Source organism: Orbicella faveolata, unplaced genomic scaffold (assembly GCF_042242905.1).
Source record: "Orbicella faveolata isolate gen_17 unplaced genomic scaffold, um_ofav_v1 contig_13, whole genome shotgun sequence".
Classification (NCBI taxonomy): domain Eukaryota; kingdom Metazoa; phylum Cnidaria; class Anthozoa; order Scleractinia; family Merulinidae; genus Orbicella; species Orbicella faveolata.
This window is the reverse complement of record NW_028301540.1, coordinates 18969-39100: the sequence shown is the minus strand read 5'-3', so window position 1 is coordinate 39100 and position 20132 is coordinate 18969. Positions and strand designations below refer to the sequence as shown.

Below are 20132 nucleotides of genomic sequence, written 5' to 3'. Positions count from 1 at the left end.
TTAATTTTATATTCCATTCCTTTATGAAAAGCATCTCATAAACGAGACAATCAAATTTTCTTTAACACTTCGGAGCATGCAAAACTGGCTTATTTTCAGGAGTCTGGCGCTTTCCTGGCCTTATCAAATTCTAGAAATATTGTTATACTATTTCCATTGTAAATATCTATTGCTAATGTAGTATTTAATGTAGTTTTTATTATTTGTATTTTTTTAGAGGCCCTTACTTACTTACAATATTCTTTTTCAGAATTAAAAGAGCAGTTGAAGCTCTCAAACAGTAAGTTTTCAAATTCTGTTTGTCTGTATATAATTCTTGATAGCCAAAGAAACACAAACTCGCCAGTCATGTAAAAAGCTTGCAAAATACAGTAATGCCTTTTGCTCATTGGTTGTAATATTGTCCGACGTTTGATTGACTGTTGTCCTAAATCGGAGTGAGTAATACTTGTTTGTGACGCTAACAAGAAAATTTCCCTAAAATAGGAAAAATAGAAATGTGTTAAACAAAAAACTTATCTCACAATTTTATGTCTTTCTTTCATTTTTAGTGCGCTGTTGGCGTTGCAAAAGAAAAGGCCACAGGGCCAAGGATTGTACAGAAAGAGGGGGAGGGAGAAGGCAGTGGGGTGGCCATGGGAGGGGACGTGGGTGGGGGAGAGGAAGGGGAGGGGGAAGAGGGAGGGGAAGAGGGGGGGGAAGAATGGTAGTCAGTATGGGAGGGGCAACATTTTCCGTCTCGTCTTAAATTTATTCTTATTTAACATAAACGGGGGGGAGAGAGACAGAAAATGCCAATAGGGAGGGGAATGGGGGCTAAGAGGGGGGCTATATTTCTAAGGGTAAGGGCATAAGTTATATAAATTTTGTAAATAGACGTTGAAATTAGTGTATGTAATAATAATAATAAAAAAAATGTAAAACATATATACCAAAAAAAATCGTTAAGATGTATTGTTAATCTTGCATTCTAAAAAGTTGAATTGCTGTAAATAGTTTTGTAAATAGAATTGTAAAATACACGATATTAACTTAAGTCTTATTTATTGTAAATGTTGTTGTACATAAAATTGTATATATTTTAACCTCTGTAGAAACAACTATGTAAATATATTATTGTAGCTTTAGACTTGGGCTCGGCGCTTCCCACGGGAACATGTAGTGTCTTTACAGTCTAAGTGCCTATTGGACGTTACACATTGTCAAATGTCAAACCGTTTTCTGTAAAAAAAATACACAATGAAGAGCTTAATAAAAGTGTCCACCGTTTTATTTATTGTGTATATTTTGTTTTGTAGCCCCCCTTAGCTGAGCCAAAATCCCCTTTCCAGGTCTTACATTCATAGATTGACATAGATTTATTGATTGATATCATGTATTCGTAGGATATTGTAGTTGTTAGAATAAAGTTGTTCTTTCCAGATAAAAATGTTTCTTTGATGATAAAATGGCGTGTGGTACCTCAAGAGGAATAGGGGTCTGATTATGGCTGAAGGACCTTATAGGGTAGCATAAAAAAATTGTTTCGATCAGAATTCAGCTTCCGATAAACGACTCTAAAGACTTTTAAGTGCCGATATGAAGTGTCACTCTAATCTCTGACGTGATTAAATAATATACACTTAAATATGAAATATCAAATGATACTGGATGAAAAAATCATGATGGCTGAAATAGAGAGAACTATTCAAATATTCAAAACATTGAAAATATTGCGAGTCCAAAGATTTGTTGCAAGTCTTAGCAAAACTGATAGATTTTAGAATCAGATATGAAATAAATGTTAGGATTCTCTCACCCCCACGCATGCAGTTAGCCGTCTTGAAGCACTTGACTCCAGCGACTCCAGAACCCGTACAGCAAAGAACAATTCCTGGTCATTTCACCGGACGCTGGTTTATCTCGTCAAGGATCGAATGCTACTTCAACTAGCCAATCTAAGTGTCCCTATCTAGGTCCCCTAACTAAAATTACAATCTAAAATTTAAGCAATGAAACGAACCTTTCTCATCTCAGAGAATCAAGCAAAGAGGCATGTACTGGCTTACAAGCAGTGTCAATTACCTAAGTTTTATCACAAAAGTACTGCATCAAGCGTGTTCATGCAGCCAGCAAAATACAAACAGCGTAATGATTGAAGTCATAATGTCTGTAAGACACTCGAGAACCTTCTCAAATTAATTGCCCAAAGGTATCGAGAGCATCGTGGACTCGCAACGCAGAATCACCCTTAGACTGAACTATCTGCGTGCCTTACACTTTTCCGTATCTTTTTTCCCACCAGTCATGTTGTCAAGGAAGCATTGGTTACGATATGGTTTCTTGCTTATTTTTAACAGAAGATTTCCTTTATTCTGATTTGATTTCAATCTTGTATGAGAAGAAGTTGATTTAGATATGATCTCCTTTTTCTAAAGATTATTTTTTATCTGTATAGACTTCCTTATGGCTGGAGTGACTGTTTTCTTCATCGGTTGCTATCGACAATCGATATCGATCAAATTGTTAATTAAGCAAATTGTTCATGGATTCTATGAATATTTCGTTAACAGTGCACCTTACCTTGCTCAGAAAATAACAGCTAACACCAACTGATCATTCAAATACCACTTGAAGGGAAATTACATGGATTAAGTGCTCTTGTCACCTGACTGCCAACAAGACTGAAATCACGAAGGAATTAGTAATAACGACTGCGATCTATAACAAAGAATTTGCCAGTGATTAGCCATCTGATTGAAGAATATTCTCATCTGCGTCTACACTTTTAAGGCGGCAAACGACTATCATAAGTCATCACACCAACTATCAAAATTAAAAGATTAATAATAAATAGTAATAATAAAATAATAAATGAACACAAAAATATCCCAGTAATTGAAAATAAACATATAAATAATGATAACTCCAATAATAGTGAAAATAATAGTACAAGACAAGTGGTCAAAATCTTAGGTACCCGCATAGAATGGGGACCGACGCCCAGTCTTGTTGCCTAGAGAACAGAGACCCTTTAACGATGGTCTAAGAGCGCCAAACTTGGCGCCTCAACTTAGCTAAGAGTGGCCAATAGTTTCCCACCAAAGGTTTCGAAAATGGTCAAAATCTTAGGTACCTGCATAGAATGGGGACCGACGCCCAGTCTTGTTGCCTAGAGAACAGAGACCCTTTAACGATAGTCTAAGAGCGCCAAACTCGGCGCCTCAACTTAGCTAAGAGTGGCCAATAGTTTCCCACCAAAGGTTTTGAAAATGGTCAAAATTTTAGGTACCTGCATAGAATGGGGACCGACGCCCAGTCTTGTTGCCTAGAGAACAGAGACCCTTTAACGATAGTCTAAGAGCGCCAAACTTCGCGCCTCAACTTAGCTAAGAGTGGCCAATAGTTTCCCACCAAAAGTTTTGAAAATGGTCAAAATCTTAGGTACCCGCATAGAATGGGGACCGACGCCCAGTCTTGTTGCCTAGAGAACAGAGACCCTTTAACGATAGTCTAAGAGCGCCAAACTTCGCGCCTCAACTTAGCTAAGAGTGGCCAATAGTTTCCCACCAAAAGTTTTGAAAATGGTCAAAATCTTAGGTACCCGCATAGAATGGGGACCGACGCCCAGTCTTGTTGCCTAGAGAACAGAGACCCTTTAACGATAGTCTAAGAGCGCCAAACTTCGCGCCTCAACTAAGCTAAGAGTGGCCAATAGTTTCCCACCAAAAGTTTTGAAAATGGTCAAAATCTTAGGTACCCGCATAGAATGGGGACCGACGCCCAGTCTTGTTGCCTAGAGAACAGTGACCCTTTAACGATGGTCTGAGAGCGCCAAACTCGGCGCCTCAACTTAGCTAAGAGTGGCCAATAGTTTCCCACCAAAGGTTTTGAAAATGGTCAAAATCTTAGGTACCTGCATAGAATGGGGACCGACGCCCAGTGTTGTTGCCTAGAGAACAGAGACCCTTTAACGATGGTCTGAGAGCGCCAAACTTGGCGCCTCAACTTAGCTAAGAGTGGCCAATAGTTTCTCACCAAAGGTTTTGAAAATGGTCAAAATCTTAGGTACCCGCATAGAATGGGGACCGACGCCCAGTCTTGTTGCCTAGAGAACAGAGACCCTTTAACCATAGTCTAAGAGCGCCAAACTCGGCGCCTCAACTTAGCTAAGAGTGGCCAATAGTTTCCCACCAAAGGTTTTGAAAATGGTCAAAATTTTAGGTACCTGCATAGAATGGGGACCGACGCCCAGTCTTGTTGCCTAGAGAACAGAGACCCTTTAACCATAGTCTAAGAGCGCCAAACTCGGCGCCTCAACTTAGCTAAGAGTGGCCAATAGTTTCCCACCAAAAGTTTTGAAAATGGTCAAAATCTTAGGTACCCGCATAGAATGGGGACCGACGCCCAGTCTTGTTGCCTAGAGAACAGAGACCCTTTAACGATGGTCTGAGAGCGCCAAACTTGGCGCCTCAACTTAGCTAAGAGTGGCCAATAGTTTCCCACCAAAGGTTTTGAAAATGGTCAAAATTTTAGGTACCTGCATAGAATGGGGACCGACGCCCAGTCTTGTTGCCTAGAGAACAGAGACCCTTTAACCATAGTCTAAGAGCGCCAAACTCGGCGCCTCAACTTAGCTCAGAGTGGCCAATAGTTTCCCACCAAAGGTTTTGAAAATGGTCAAAATTTTAGGTACCTGCATAGAATGGGGACCGACGCCCAGTCTTGTTGCCTAGAGAACAGTGACCCTTTAACGATCGTCTAAGAGCGCCAAACTCGGCGCCTCAACTTAGCTAAGAGTGGCCAATAGTTTCCCACCAAAAGTTTTGAAAATGGTCAAAATCTTAGGTACCCGCATAGAATGGGGACCGACGCGCAGTGTTGTTGCCTAGAGAACAGAGACCCTTTAACGATGGTCTGAGAGCGCCAAACTTGGCGCCTCAACTTAGCTAAGAGTGGCCAATAGTTTCCCACCAAAGGTTTTGAAAATGGTCAAAATTTTAGGTACCTGCATAGAATGGGGACCGACGCCCAGTCTTGTTGCCTAGAGAACAGAGACCCTTTAACCATAGTCTAAGAGCGCCAAACTCGGCGCCTCAACTTAGCTCAGAGTGGCCAATAGTTTCCCACCAAAGGTTTTGAAAATGGTCAAAATTTTAGGTACCTGCATAGAATGGGGACCGACGCCCAGTCTTGTTGCCTAGAGAACAGAGACCCTTTAACGATAGTCTAAGAGCGCCAAACTCGGCGCCTCAACTTAGCTAAGAGTGGCCAATAGTTTCCCACCAAAAGTTTTGAAAATGGTCAAAATCTTAGGTACCCGCATAGAATGGGGACCGACGCCCAGTCTTGTTGCCTAGAAAACAGAGACCCTTTAACGATAGTCTAAGAGCATCAAACTTGGCGCCTCAACTTAGCTAAGAGTGGCCAATAGTTTCCCACCAAAGGTTTTGAAAATGATCAAAATTTTAGGTACCTGCATAGAATGGGGACCGACGCCCAGTGTTGTTGCCTAGAGAACAGTGACCCTTTAACGATCGTCTAAGAGCGCCAAACTCGGCGCCTCAACTTAGCTAAGAGTGGCCAATAGTTTCCCACGAAAAGTTTTGAAAATGGTCAAAATCTTAGGTCCCTGCAGCTAACACCAACTGATCATTCAAATACCACTTAAAGGGAAACTACATGGATTTAGTGCTCTTGTCACCTGACTGCCAACAAGACTGAAATCACGAAGGAATTAGAAATAACGACTGCGATCGAAAACAAACAATTTCCCAGTGATTAGCCATCTGATCGAAGAATATTCTCATCTGCGTCTACACTTTTAAGTCGGCAAACGACTATCATAAGTCATCACACCAACTATCAAAATTAAAAAATAAATAATAAATAGTAATAATATGAAATATCAAATGATACTGGCTGAAATAGAGAGAACTATTCAAATATTCAAAACATTGAAAATATTGCGAGTCCAAAGATTTGTTGCAAGTCTTAGCAAAACTGATAGATTTTAGAATCAGATATGAAATAAATGTTAGGATTCTCTCACCCCACGCATGATGTTAGCCGTCTCCAAGCACTTGACTCCAGCGACTCCAGAACCCGTACAGCAAAGAACAATTCCTGGTCATTTCACCGGACGCTGGTTTATCTCGTCAAGGATCGAATGCTACTTCAACTAGCCAATCTAAGTGTCACGTGGTTTTCTGCGAAAAAAAAACAAAACAAAACAAAAAAAGAAAGAAAGAACCAACCAAAACATACTAAGGAAATGAAAACAACACTCACTCAACCCCTCCCTGCCCCCTCCCCCCCCCCCTGCCAAAACCTAGAGTCAGACTGGAGAAGACATGTATGTAAGTTGTCCGGTTCGTGCGTGCTGGAATACACCCCAGCTGCCCGTAACCAGTAGTCAACTTATTCCCATGAGATGAACACAACACTCAGTAAGTATGTTACCTACACAGATACTACATAATTTAGTTGGTAAAGCAGCTTGATACGGGTTAACTGGCAAGGCATTAAGTGCCGATATGAAGTGTCACTCTTTAATCTCTGAGGTGATTAAATAATATACACTTAAACATGAAATATCAAATGATACTGGCTGAAATAGAGAGAACTATTCAAATATTCAAAACATTGAAAATATTGCGAGTCCAAAGATTTGTTGCAAGTCTTAGCAAAACTGATAGATTTTAGAATCAGATATGAAATAAATGTTAGGATTCTCTCACCCCACGCATGATGTTAGCCGTCTCCAAGCACTTGACTCCAGCGACTCCAGAACCCGTACAGCAAAGAACAATTCCTGGTCATTTCACCGGACGCTGGTTTATCTCGTCAAGGATCGAATGCTACTTCAACTAGCCAATCTAAGTGTCACGTGGTTTTCTGCGAAAAAAAAACAAAACAAAACAAAAAAAGAAAGAAAGAACCAACCAAAACATACTAAGGAAATGAAAACAACACTCACTCAACCCCTCCCTGCCCCCTCCCCCCCCCCCTGCCAAAACCTAGAGTCAGACTGGAGAAGACATGTATGTAAGTTGTCCGGTTCGTGCGTGCTGGAATACACCCCAGCTGCCCGTAACCAGTAGTCAACTTATTCCCATGAGATGAACACAACACTCAGTAAGTATGTTACCTACACAGATACTACATAATTTAGTTGGTAAAGCAGCTTGATACGGGTTAACTGGCAAGGCATTAAGTGCCGATATGAAGTGTCACTCTTTAATCTCTGAGGTGATTAAATAATATACACTTAAATATGAAATATCAAATGATACTGGCTGAAATAGAGAGAACTATTCAAATATTCAAAACATTGAAAATATTGCGAGTCCAAAGATTTGTTGCAAGTCTTAGCAAAACTGATAGATTTTAGAATCAGATATGAAATAAATGTTAGGATTCTCTCACCCCACGCATGATGTTAGCCGTCTCCAAGCACTTGACTCCAGCGACTCCAGAACCCGTACAGCAAAGAACAATTCCTGGTCATTTCACCGGACGCTGGTTTATCTCGTCAAGGATCGAATGCTACTTCAACTAGCCAATCTAAGTGTCACGTGGTTTTCTGCGAAAAAAAAACAAAACAAAACAAAAAAAGAAAGAAAGAACCAACCAAAACATACTAAGGAAATGAAAACAACACTCACTCAACCCCTCCCTGCCCCCTCCCCCCCCCCCTGCCAAAACCTAGAGTCAGACTGGAGAAGACATGTATGTAAGTTGTCCGGTTCGTGCGTGCTGGAATACACCCCAGCTGCCCGTAACCAGTAGTCAACTTATTCCCATGAGATGAACACAACACTCAGTAAGTATGTTACCTACACAGATACTACATAATTTAGTTGGTAAAGCAGCTTGATACGGGTTAACTGGCAAGGCATTAAGTGCCGATATGAAGTGTCACTCTTTAATCTCTGAGGTGATTAAATAATATACACTTAAATATGAAATATCAAATGATACTGGCTGAAATAGAGAGAACTATTCAAATATTCAAAACATTGAAAATATTGCGAGTCCAAAGATTTGTTGCAAGTCTTAGCAAAACTGATAGATTTTAGAATCAGATATGAAATAAATGTTAGGATTCTCTCACCCCACGCATGATGTTAGCCGTCTCCAAGCACTTGACTCCAGCGACTCCAGAACCCGTACAGCAAAGAACAATTCCTGGTCATTTCACCGGACGCTGGTTTATCTCGTCAAGGATCGAATGCTACTTCAACTAGCCAATCTAAGTGTCACGTGGTTTTCTGCGAAAAAAAAACAAAACAAAACAAAAAAAGAAAGAAAGAACCAACCAAAACATACTAAGGAAATGAAAACAACACTCACTCAACCCCTCCCTGCCCCCTCCCCCCCCCCCTGCCAAAACCTAGAGTCAGACTGGAGAAGACATGTATGTAAGTTGTCCGGTTCGTGCGTGCTGGAATACACCCCAGCTGCCCGTAACCAGTAGTCAACTTATTCCCATGAGATGAACACAACACTCAGTAAGTATGTTACCTACACAGATACTACATAATTTAGTTGGTAAAGCAGCTTGATACGGGTTAACTGGCAAGGCATTAAGTGCCGATATGAAGTGTCACTCTTTAATCTCTGAGGTGATTAAATAATATACACTTAAATATGAAATATCAAATGATACTGGCTGAAATAGAGAGAACTATTCAAATATTCAAAACATTGAAAATATTGCGAGTCCAAAGATTTGTTGCAAGTCTTAGCAAAACTGATAGATTTTAGAATCAGATATGAAATAAATGTTAGGATTCTCTCACCCCACGCATGATGTTAGCCGTCTCCAAGCACTTGACTCCAGCGACTCCAGAACCCGTACAGCAAAGAACAATTCCTGGTCATTTCACCGGACGCTGGTTTATCTCGTCAAGGATCGAATGCTACTTCAACTAGCCAATCTAAGTGTCACGTGGTTTTCTGCGAAAAAAAAACAAAACAAAACAAAAAAAGAAAGAAAGAACCAACCAAAACATACTAAGGAAATGAAAACAACACTCACTCAACCCCTCCCTGCCCCCTCCCCCCCCCCCTGCCAAAACCTAGAGTCAGACTGGAGAAGACATGTATGTAAGTTGTCCGGTTCGTGCGTGCTGGAATACACCCCAGCTGCCCGTAACCAGTAGTCAACTTATTCCCATGAGATGAACACAACACTCAGTAAGTATGTTACCTACACAGATACTACATAATTTAGTTGGTAAAGCAGCTTGATACGGGTTAACTGGCAAGGCATTAAGTGCCGATATGAAGTGTCACTCTTTAATCTCTGAGGTGATTAAATAATATACACTTAAATATGAAATATCAAATGATACTGGCTGAAATAGAGAGAACTATTCAAATATTCAAAACATTGAAAATATTGCGAGTCCAAAGATTTGTTGCAAGTCTTAGCAAAACTGATAGATTTTAGAATCAGATATGAAATAAATGTTAGGATTCTCTCACCCCACGCATGATGTTAGCCGTCTCCAAGCACTTGACTCCAGCGACTCCAGAACCCGTACAGCAAAGAACAATTCCTGGTCATTTCACCGGACGCTGGTTTATCTCGTCAAGGATCGAATGCTACTTCAACTAGCCAATCTAAGTGTCACGTGGTTTTCTGCGAAAAAAAAACAAAACAAAACAAAAAAAGAAAGAAAGAACCAACCAAAACATACTAAGGAAATGAAAACAACACTCACTCAACCCCTCCCTGCCCCCTCCCCCCCCCCTGCCAAAACCTAGAGTCAGACTGGAGAAGACATGTATGTAAGTTGTCCGGTTCGTGCGTGCTGGAATACACCCCAGCTGCCCGTAACCAGTAGTCAACTTATTCCCATGAGATGAACACAACACTCAGTAAGTATGTTACCTACACAGATACTACATAATTTAGTTGGTAAAGCAGCTTGATACGGGTTAACTGGCAAGGCATTAAGTGCCGATATGAAGTGTCACTCTTTAATCTCTGAGGTGATTAAATAATATACACTTAAATATGAAATATCAAATGATACTGGCTGAAATAGAGAGAACTATTCAAATATTCAAAACATTGAAAATATTGCGAGTCCAAAGATTTGTTGCAAGTCTTAGCAAAACTGATAGATTTTAGAATCAGATATGAAATAAATGTTAGGATTCTCTCACCCCACGCATGATGTTAGCCGTCTCCAAGCACTTGACTCCAGCGACTCCAGAACCCGTACAGCAAAGAACAATTCCTGGTCATTTCACCGGACGCTGGTTTATCTCGTCAAGGATCGAATGCTACTTCAACTAGCCAATCTAAGTGTCACGTGGTTTTCTGCGAAAAAAAAACAAAACAAAACAAAAAAAGAAAGAAAGAACCAACCAAAACATACTAAGGAAATGAAAACAACACTCACTCAACCCCTCCCTGCCCCCTCCCCCCCCCCTGCCAAAACCTAGAGTCAGACTGGAGAAGACATGTATGTAAGTTGTCCGGTTCGTGCGTGCTGGAATACACCCCAGCTGCCCGTAACCAGTAGTCAACTTATTCCCATGAGATGAACACAACACTCAGTAAGTATGTTACCTACACAGATACTACATAATTTAGTTGGTAAAGCAGCTTGATACGGGTTAACTGGCAAGGCATTAAGTGCCGATATGAAGTGTCACTCTTTAATCTCTGAGGTGATTAAATAATATACACTTAAATATGAAATATCAAATGATACTGGCTGAAATAGAGAGAACTATTCAAATATTCAAAACATTGAAAATATTGCGAGTCCAAAGATTTGTTGCAAGTCTTAGCAAAACTGATAGATTTTAGAATCAGATATGAAATAAATGTTAGGATTCTCTCACCCCACGCATGATGTTAGCCGTCTCCAAGCACTTGACTCCAGCGACTCCAGAACCCGTACAGCAAAGAACAATTCCTGGTCATTTCACCGGACGCTGGTTTATCTCGTCAAGGATCGAATGCTACTTCAACTAGCCAATCTAAGTGTCACGTGGTTTTCTGCGAAAAAAAAACAAAACAAAACAAAAAAAGAAAGAAAGAACCAACCAAAACATACTAAGGAAATGAAAACAACACTCACTCAACCCCTCCCTGCCCCCTCCCCCCCCCCCCTGCCAAAACCTAGAGTCAGACTGGAGAAGACATGTATGTAAGTTGTCCGGTTCGTGCGTGCTGGAATACACCCCAGCTGCCCGTAACCAGTAGTCAACTTATTCCCATGAGATGAACACAACACTCAGTAAGTATGTTACCTACACAGATACTACATAATTTAGTTGGTAAAGCAGCTTGATACGGGTTAACTGGCAAGGCATTAAGTGCCGATATGAAGTGTCACTCTTTAATCTCTGAGGTGATTAAATAATATACACTTAAATATGAAATATCAAATGATACTGGCTGAAATAGAGAGAACTATTCAAATATTCAAAACATTGAAAATATTGCGAGTCCAAAGATTTGTTGCAAGTCTTAGCAAAACTGATAGATTTTAGAATCAGATATGAAATAAATGTTAGGATTCTCTCACCCCACGCATGATGTTAGCCGTCTCCAAGCACTTGACTCCAGCGACTCCAGAACCCGTACAGCAAAGAACAATTCCTGGTCATTTCACCGGACGCTGGTTTATCTCGTCAAGGATCGAATGCTACTTCAACTAGCCAATCTAAGTGTCACGTGGTTTTCTGCGAAAAAAAAACAAAACAAAACAAAAAAAGAAAGAAAGAACCAACCAAAACATACTAAGGAAATGAAAACAACACTCACTCAACCCCTCCCTGCCCCCTCCCCCCCCCCCCTGCCAAAACCTAGAGTCAGACTGGAGAAGACATGTATGTAAGTTGTCCGGTTCGTGCGTGCTGGAATACACCCCAGCTGCCCGTAACCAGTAGTCAACTTATTCCCATGAGATGAACACAACACTCAGTAAGTATGTTACCTACACAGATACTACATAATTTAGTTGGTAAAGCAGCTTGATACGGGTTAACTGGCAAGGCATTAAGTGCCGATATGAAGTGTCACTCTTTAATCTCTGAGGTGATTAAATAATATACACTTAAATATGAAATATCAAATGATACTGGCTGAAATAGAGAGAACTATTCAAATATTCAAAACATTGAAAATATTGCGAGTCCAAAGATTTGTTGCAAGTCTTAGCAAAACTGATAGATTTTAGAATCAGATATGAAATAAATGTTAGGATTCTCTCACCCCACGCATGATGTTAGCCGTCTCCAAGCACTTGACTCCAGCGACTCCAGAACCCGTACAGCAAAGAACAATTCCTGGTCATTTCACCGGACGCTGGTTTATCTCGTCAAGGATCGAATGCTACTTCAACTAGCCAATCTAAGTGTCACGTGGTTTTCTGCGAAAAAAAAACAAAACAAAACAAAAAAAGAAAGAAAGAACCAACCAAAACATACTAAGGAAATGAAAACAACACTCACTCAACCCCTCCCTGCCCCCTCCCCCCCCCCCTGCCAAAACCTAGAGTCAGACTGGAGAAGACATGTATGTAAGTTGTCCGGTTCGTGCGTGCTGGAATACACCCCAGCTGCCCGTAACCAGTAGTCAACTTATTCCCATGAGATGAACACAACACTCAGTAAGTATGTTACCTACACAGATACTACATAATTTAGTTGGTAAAGCAGCTTGATACGGGTTAACTGGCAAGGCATTAAGTGCCGATATGAAGTGTCACTCTTTAATCTCTGAGGTGATTAAATAATATACACTTAAATATGAAATATCAAATGATACTGGCTGAAATAGAGAGAACTATTCAAATATTCAAAACATTGAAAATATTGCGAGTCCAAAGATTTGTTGCAAGTCTTAGCAAAACTGATAGATTTTAGAATCAGATATGAAATAAATGTTAGGATTCTCTCACCCCACGCATGATGTTAGCCGTCTCCAAGCACTTGACTCCAGCGACTCCAGAACCCGTACAGCAAAGAACAATTCCTGGTCATTTCACCGGACGCTGGTTTATCTCGTCAAGGATCGAATGCTACTTCAACTAGCCAATCTAAGTGTCACGTGGTTTTCTGCGAAAAAAAAACAAAACAAAACAAAAAAAGAAAGAAAGAACCAACCAAAACATACTAAGGAAATGAAAACAACACTCACTCAACCCCTCCCTGCCCCCTCCCCCCCCCCCTGCCAAAACCTAGAGTCAGACTGGAGAAGACATGTATGTAAGTTGTCCGGTTCGTGCGTGCTGGAATACACCCCAGCTGCCCGTAACCAGTAGTCAACTTATTCCCATGAGATGAACACAACACTCAGTAAGTATGTTACCTACACAGATACTACATAATTTAGTTGGTAAAGCAGCTTGATACGGGTTAACTGGCAAGGCATTAAGTGCCGATATGAAGTGTCACTCTTTAATCTCTGAGGTGATTAAATAATATACACTTAAATATGAAATATCAAATGATACTGGCTGAAATAGAGAGAACTATTCAAATATTCAAAACATTGAAAATATTGCGAGTCCAAAGATTTGTTGCAAGTCTTAGCAAAACTGATAGATTTTAGAATCAGATATGAAATAAATGTTAGGATTCTCTCACCCCACGCATGATGTTAGCCGTCTCCAAGCACTTGACTCCAGCGACTCCAGAACCCGTACAGCAAAGAACAATTCCTGGTCATTTCACCGGACGCTGGTTTATCTCGTCAAGGATCGAATGCTACTTCAACTAGCCAATCTAAGTGTCACGTGGTTTTCTGCGAAAAAAAAACAAAACAAAACAAAAAAAGAAAGAAAGAACCAACCAAAACATACTAAGGAAATGAAAACAACACTCACTCAACCCCTCCCTGCCCCCTCCCCCCCCCCCTGCCAAAACCTAGAGTCAGACTGGAGAAGACATGTATGTAAGTTGTCCGGTTCGTGCGTGCTGGAATACACCCCAGCTGCCCGTAACCAGTAGTCAACTTATTCCCATGAGATGAACACAACACTCAGTAAGTATGTTACCTACACAGATACTACATAATTTAGTTGGTAAAGCAGCTTGATACGGGTTAACTGGCAAGGCATTAAGTGCCGATATGAAGTGTCACTCTTTAATCTCTGAGGTGATTAAATAATATACACTTAAATATGAAATATCAAATGATACTGGCTGAAATAGAGAGAACTATTCAAATATTCAAAACATTGAAAATATTGCGAGTCCAAAGATTTGTTGCAAGTCTTAGCAAAACTGATAGATTTTAGAATCAGATATGAAATAAATGTTAGGATTCTCTCACCCCACGCATGATGTTAGCCGTCTCCAAGCACTTGACTCCAGCGACTCCAGAACCCGTACAGCAAAGAACAATTCCTGGTCATTTCACCGGACGCTGGTTTATCTCGTCAAGGATCGAATGCTACTTCAACTAGCCAATCTAAGTGTCACGTGGTTTTCTGCGAAAAAAAAACAAAACAAAACAAAAAAAGAAAGAAAGAACCAACCAAAACATACTAAGGAAATGAAAACAACACTCACTCAACCCCTCCCTGCCCCCTCCCCCCCCCCTGCCAAAACCTAGAGTCAGACTGGAGAAGACATGTATGTAAGTTGTCCGGTTCGTGCGTGCTGGAATACACCCCAGCTGCCCGTAACCAGTAGTCAACTTATTCCCATGAGATGAACACAACACTCAGTAAGTATGTTACCTACACAGATACTACATAATTTAGTTGGTAAAGCAGCTTGATACGGGTTAACTGGCAAGGCATTAAGTGCCGATATGAAGTGTCACTCTTTAATCTCTGAGGTGATTAAATAATATACACTTAAATATGAAATATCAAATGATACTGGCTGAAATAGAGAGAACTATTCAAATATTCAAAACATTGAAAATATTGCGAGTCCAAAGATTTGTTGCAAGTCTTAGCAAAACTGATAGATTTTAGAATCAGATATGAAATAAATGTTAGGATTCTCTCACCCCACGCATGATGTTAGCCGTCTCCAAGCACTTGACTCCAGCGACTCCAGAACCCGTACAGCAAAGAACAATTCCTGGTCATTTCACCGGACGCTGGTTTATCTCGTCAAGGATCGAATGCTACTTCAACTAGCCAATCTAAGTGTCACGTGGTTTTCTGCGAAAAAAAAACAAAACAAAACAAAAAAAGAAAGAAAGAACCAACCAAAACATACTAAGGAAATGAAAACAACACTCACTCAACCCCTCCCTGCCCCCTCCCCCCCCCCCCCCCTGCCAAAACCTAGAGTCAGACTGGAGAAGACATGTATGTAAGTTGTCCGGTTCGTGCGTGCTGGAATACACCCCAGCTGCCCGTAACCAGTAGTCAACTTATTCCCATGAGATGAACACAACACTCAGTAAGTATGTTACCTACACAGATACTACATAATTTAGTTGGTAAAGCAGCTTGATACGGGTTAACTGGCAAGGCATTAAGTGCCGATATGAAGTGTCACTCTTTAATCTCTGAGGTGATTAAATAATATACACTTAAATATGAAATATCAAATGATACTGGCTGAAATAGAGAGAACTATTCAAATATTCAAAACATTGAAAATATTGCGAGTCCAAAGATTTGTTGCAAGTCTTAGCAAAACTGATAGATTTTAGAATCAGATATGAAATAAATGTTAGGATTCTCTCACCCCACGCATGATGTTAGCCGTCTCCAAGCACTTGACTCCAGCGACTCCAGAACCCGTACAGCAAAGAACAATTCCTGGTCATTTCACCGGACGCTGGTTTATCTCGTCAAGGATCGAATGCTACTTCAACTAGCCAATCTAAGTGTCACGTGGTTTTCTGCGAAAAAAAAACAAAACAAAACAAAAAAAGAAAGAAAGAACCAACCAAAACATACTAAGGAAATGAAAACAACACTCACTCAACCCCTCCCTGCCCCCTCCCCCCCCCCCCTGCCAAAACCTAGAGTCAGACTGGAGAAGACATGTATGTAAGTTGTCCGGTTCGTGCGTGCTGGAATACACCCCAGCTGCCCGTAACCAGTAGTCAACTTATTCCCATGAGATGAACACAACACTCAGTAAGTATGTTACCTACACAGATACTACATAATTTAGTTGGTAAAGCAGCTTGATACGGGTTAACTGGCAAGGCATTAAGTGCCGATATGAAGTGTCACTCTTTAATCTCTGAGGTGATTAAATAATATACACTTAAATATGAAATATCAAATGATACTGGCTGAAATAGAGAGAACTATTCAAATATTCAAAACATTGAAAATATTGCGAGTCCAAAGATTTGTTGCAAGTCTTAGCAAAACTGATAGATTTTAGAATCAGATATGAAATAAATGTTAGGATTCTCTCACCCCACGCATGATGTTAGCCGTCTCCAAGCACTTGACTCCAGCGACTCCAGAACCCGTACAGCAAAGAACAATTCCTGGTCATTTCACCGGACGCTGGTTTATCTCGTCAAGGATCGAATGCTACTTCAACTAGCCAATCTAAGTGTCACGTGGTTTTCTGCGAAAAAAAAACAAAACAAAACAAAAAAAGAAAGAAAGAACCAACCAAAACATACTAAGGAAATGAAAACAACACTCACTCAACCCCTCCCTGCCCCCTCCCCCCCCCCCTGCCAAAACCTAGAGTCAGACTGGAGAAGACATGTATGTAAGTTGTCCGGTTCGTGCGTGCTGGAATACACCCCAGCTGCCCGTAACCAGTAGTCAACTTATTCCCATGAGATGAACACAACACTCAGTAAGTATGTTACCTACACAGATACTACATAATTTAGTTGGTAAAGCAGCTTGATACGGGTTAACTGGCAAGGCATTAAGTGCCGATATGAAGTGTCACTCTTTAATCTCTGAGGTGATTAAATAATATACACTTAAATATGAAATATCAAATGATACTGGCTGAAATAGAGAGAACTATTCAAATATTCAAAACATTGAAAATATTGCGAGTCCAAAGATTTGTTGCAAGTCTTAGCAAAACTGATAGATTTTAGAATCAGATATGAAATAAATGTTAGGATTCTCTCACCCCACGCATGATGTTAGCCGTCTCCAAGCACTTGACTCCAGCGACTCCAGAACCCGTACAGCAAAGAACAATTCCTGGTCATTTCACCGGACGCTGGTTTATCTCGTCAAGGATCGAATGCTACTTCAACTAGCCAATCTAAGTGTCACGTGGTTTTCTGCGAAAAAAAAACAAAACAAAACAAAAAAAGAAAGAAAGAACCAACCAAAACATACTAAGGAAATGAAAACAACACTCACTCAACCCCTCCCTGCCCCCTCCCCCCCCCCCTGCCAAAACCTAGAGTCAGACTGGAGAAGACATGTATGTAAGTTGTCCGGTTCGTGCGTGCTGGAATACACCCCAGCTGCCCGTAACCAGTAGTCAACTTATTCCCATGAGATGAACACAACACTCAGTAAGTATGTTACCTACACAGATACTACATAATTTAGTTGGTAAAGCAGCTTGATACGGGTTAACTGGCAAGGCATTAAGTGCCGATATGAAGTGTCACTCTTTAATCTCTGAGGTGATTAAATAATATACACTTAAATATGAAATATCAAATGATACTGGCTGAAATAGAGAGAACTATTCAAATATTCAAAACATTGAAAATATTGCGAGTCCAAAGATTTGTTGCAAGTCTTAGCAAAACTGATAGATTTTAGAATCAGATATGAAATAAATGTTAGGATTCTCTCACCCCACGCATGATGTTAGCCGTCTCCAAGCACTTGACTCCAGCGACTCCAGAACCCGTACAGCAAAGAACAATTCCTGGTCATTTCTGGCGTTTGATTCCATATTGATTTCCTGGGATTATTGTCATGTCAGAGGAAGGAGTGGAAACTAGGTTCCAGGCGTGGCGGAGTGTTCTCTTTGTATTGTGAGCCATTTTGAGAGCGAAGTGGTAAATTTGAAATTCTAAACAAACTTGTTTCTCGTGAGGATGGTAAGTAATGTCGTGTTGTGTTTTTAGTTTGCTTAATTACATGAAAAGTGCTGGAGCTTGTGCATGCTTCTTGTTTCGGCGGAGAGATAGCCAACGCGAATTTTTCGATAGACCGTATGGAAGCAAATGTCATCATGATATCATCGTAATATTCAATCAAGTAAAAATCTCCTCTTTGCCCATCGATCTAGTGTAAAGTCATGACAATATTATTAGAATGAATAATCCAGAATGTCTTCTTTTGCCTGGGATAAAGTGATAAATCATGCTACAATACAATGCTGTCCCTTACTGACAACAAATAAAAGCTGACCACAAGCAAACAGCAGCGAAACAAACCGATTTTGATATTATTATATTCAGTGTCTGTTTTGTTATTTTCGGGACGATTTCATAGCGAATAATTTGATGTAATAGTCCCACGTGGTAATGATATTTCGATATGTGAGAGGTACATTGTGATTCAAATAATTTCTCGACATTATCATTTTACTATCACCAAAATATCAATTAAATATCAAAATGTCAGTTACCAAACTAATGATATTCTATCAGGATCTATGGATCCAGAGCATTTCCTGTATCAGCTCCAGAACTTTGGGAACAAGCTACCCAGTGATATACGTTCATGCCATAATTCAAGTCTATTTAAACCTATACACCAGACGTATCTTTATAAAAAATGTTATTTTAGCTTGTAGAAAGAGTTTTTAAAGGGCTATTTTTATGTCTTTTGTTATTATTATTATTGTTATTATTACTATTATTATTATTATAATTATTATTATTATTATTATTAATAATGGTAATAGGACTGGATGGAGTCCAATTTGGTCTGTAATCACACAAGTGATTAACAAAATCGGACGACTGCGAAGAGGGTGTCCGATTTGTTATTCACGAGTGTGATCACAGACTGAATTGGACGACACGATGTCCCGTTACCAATTAATCATAACAATTACAATTTCGCACAAAAGCAAAAATTCATTTGAAAAAAGAGCATTTAATAGTCATTTTAAATATCATAATTAAAAATATGGAGAATAGCTTGCAAAGTGGCTGTTAAGTTTCTTTCAAAACAGTCACCAGAGACTAAACCTCCACAATTTTACAAAGTCAGTCTCTTGAATTGGTTACCATAGTAATTACAATCAATGTTGTGGTTGGTGGATTTAGTGGAGAGGACTTAACATGATTGGCTCATGTAACTCTCCGATTACAGGTGTCCGATTACAGCCAACTGCCCGATTACACTGTCCGATTACAGCTTTGCAGATTAATTAGAGCAAAATACAGCAGTTTATGCACCAATCACATTTGAGGAAATTGTAATTGTTATGATTATTATTTCTTTTTGCTGGTCAATTACGTCCAAATTCTTGGTGGTTTGAAATTTTCCATTTCAGGAATTTTTGAGATAGGAACATTTTGTAGGGTTGTTCCTAATGTTCTGTTGTAACAGAACGTGTTCTTGGATATCATTTGATGCTTTCTGGAAATTTCTATGGCTTGAAAATTTGGCAAGGGATTTTTGGGGGGTCAAAATTTTGGTTCATGGGATTTTGGGGGTTTTGTTTGAGGCCCTAGGGATTTTGGGTGGTTCATCATTTGATTGTCCCTGTCAATTGAAATCCAGAGTACCCCCAGCTCGGGGAGTATGAGGCTTCATTGAATGAAATTTAATTCCATTTCATTTCCTTCCACTTGCAGTAGCTGTATTTGGCAGAGAGGACCCATGCCTTCTACTGGGACTCAAATGCACCAATGAATGAATGTGTGCCTAGACCCAAATCCGGAGAATAAAAAAAGTTTTTTGATTAGTTTTCCTGTTCTTCACATTGGTTTGTCTTTTGTTGATTTCTTTCCCCTTATCTCTAATACATATTGACTATTAGTTACATTATCATTAAAGTATATAAGTACATGAATAAAGACAGATTGTTATCATCATCATCCTTGCTTAGATTCAAAATAACCAATAAAGAAGTCTAGCCACCCAATGTGTTCATCTGTCTTTCTTCATTCACTTATATTACAATAATAATAATAACTTTTTATGGTCTGCCAGGAGAGAGGCACTTTTTCAGGAAGGAACCAAGCCACTAATATTTGTTAGCCTTCATTAGACACTCGTGAATCTATCTATCTA

At 39.9% G+C, this 20132-nt stretch overlaps 2 long non-coding RNA genes across 2 annotated transcripts; one reads left to right on the top strand and one right to left on the bottom strand.

The window, feature by feature from the left end:
* Window positions 1-1027: 1027 nt before the first annotated feature.
* Window positions 1028-7066, bottom strand: LOC149114573 (uncharacterized). The gene is made up of 2 exons (XR_016205827.1): window positions 6032-7066; window positions 1028-1221 (listed from the first exon to the last, which is right to left on the bottom strand). It is a non-coding gene; the product is annotated as an uncharacterized LOC149114573 (long non-coding RNA).
* Window positions 7067-17776: 10710 nt separating this feature from the next.
* On the top strand, window positions 17777-19803 carry LOC149114572 (uncharacterized). Its single transcript, XR_016205828.1, has 2 exons — window positions 17777-17980; window positions 19694-19803. It is a non-coding gene; the product is annotated as an uncharacterized LOC149114572 (long non-coding RNA).
* Window positions 19804-20132: the final 329 nt, after the last annotated feature.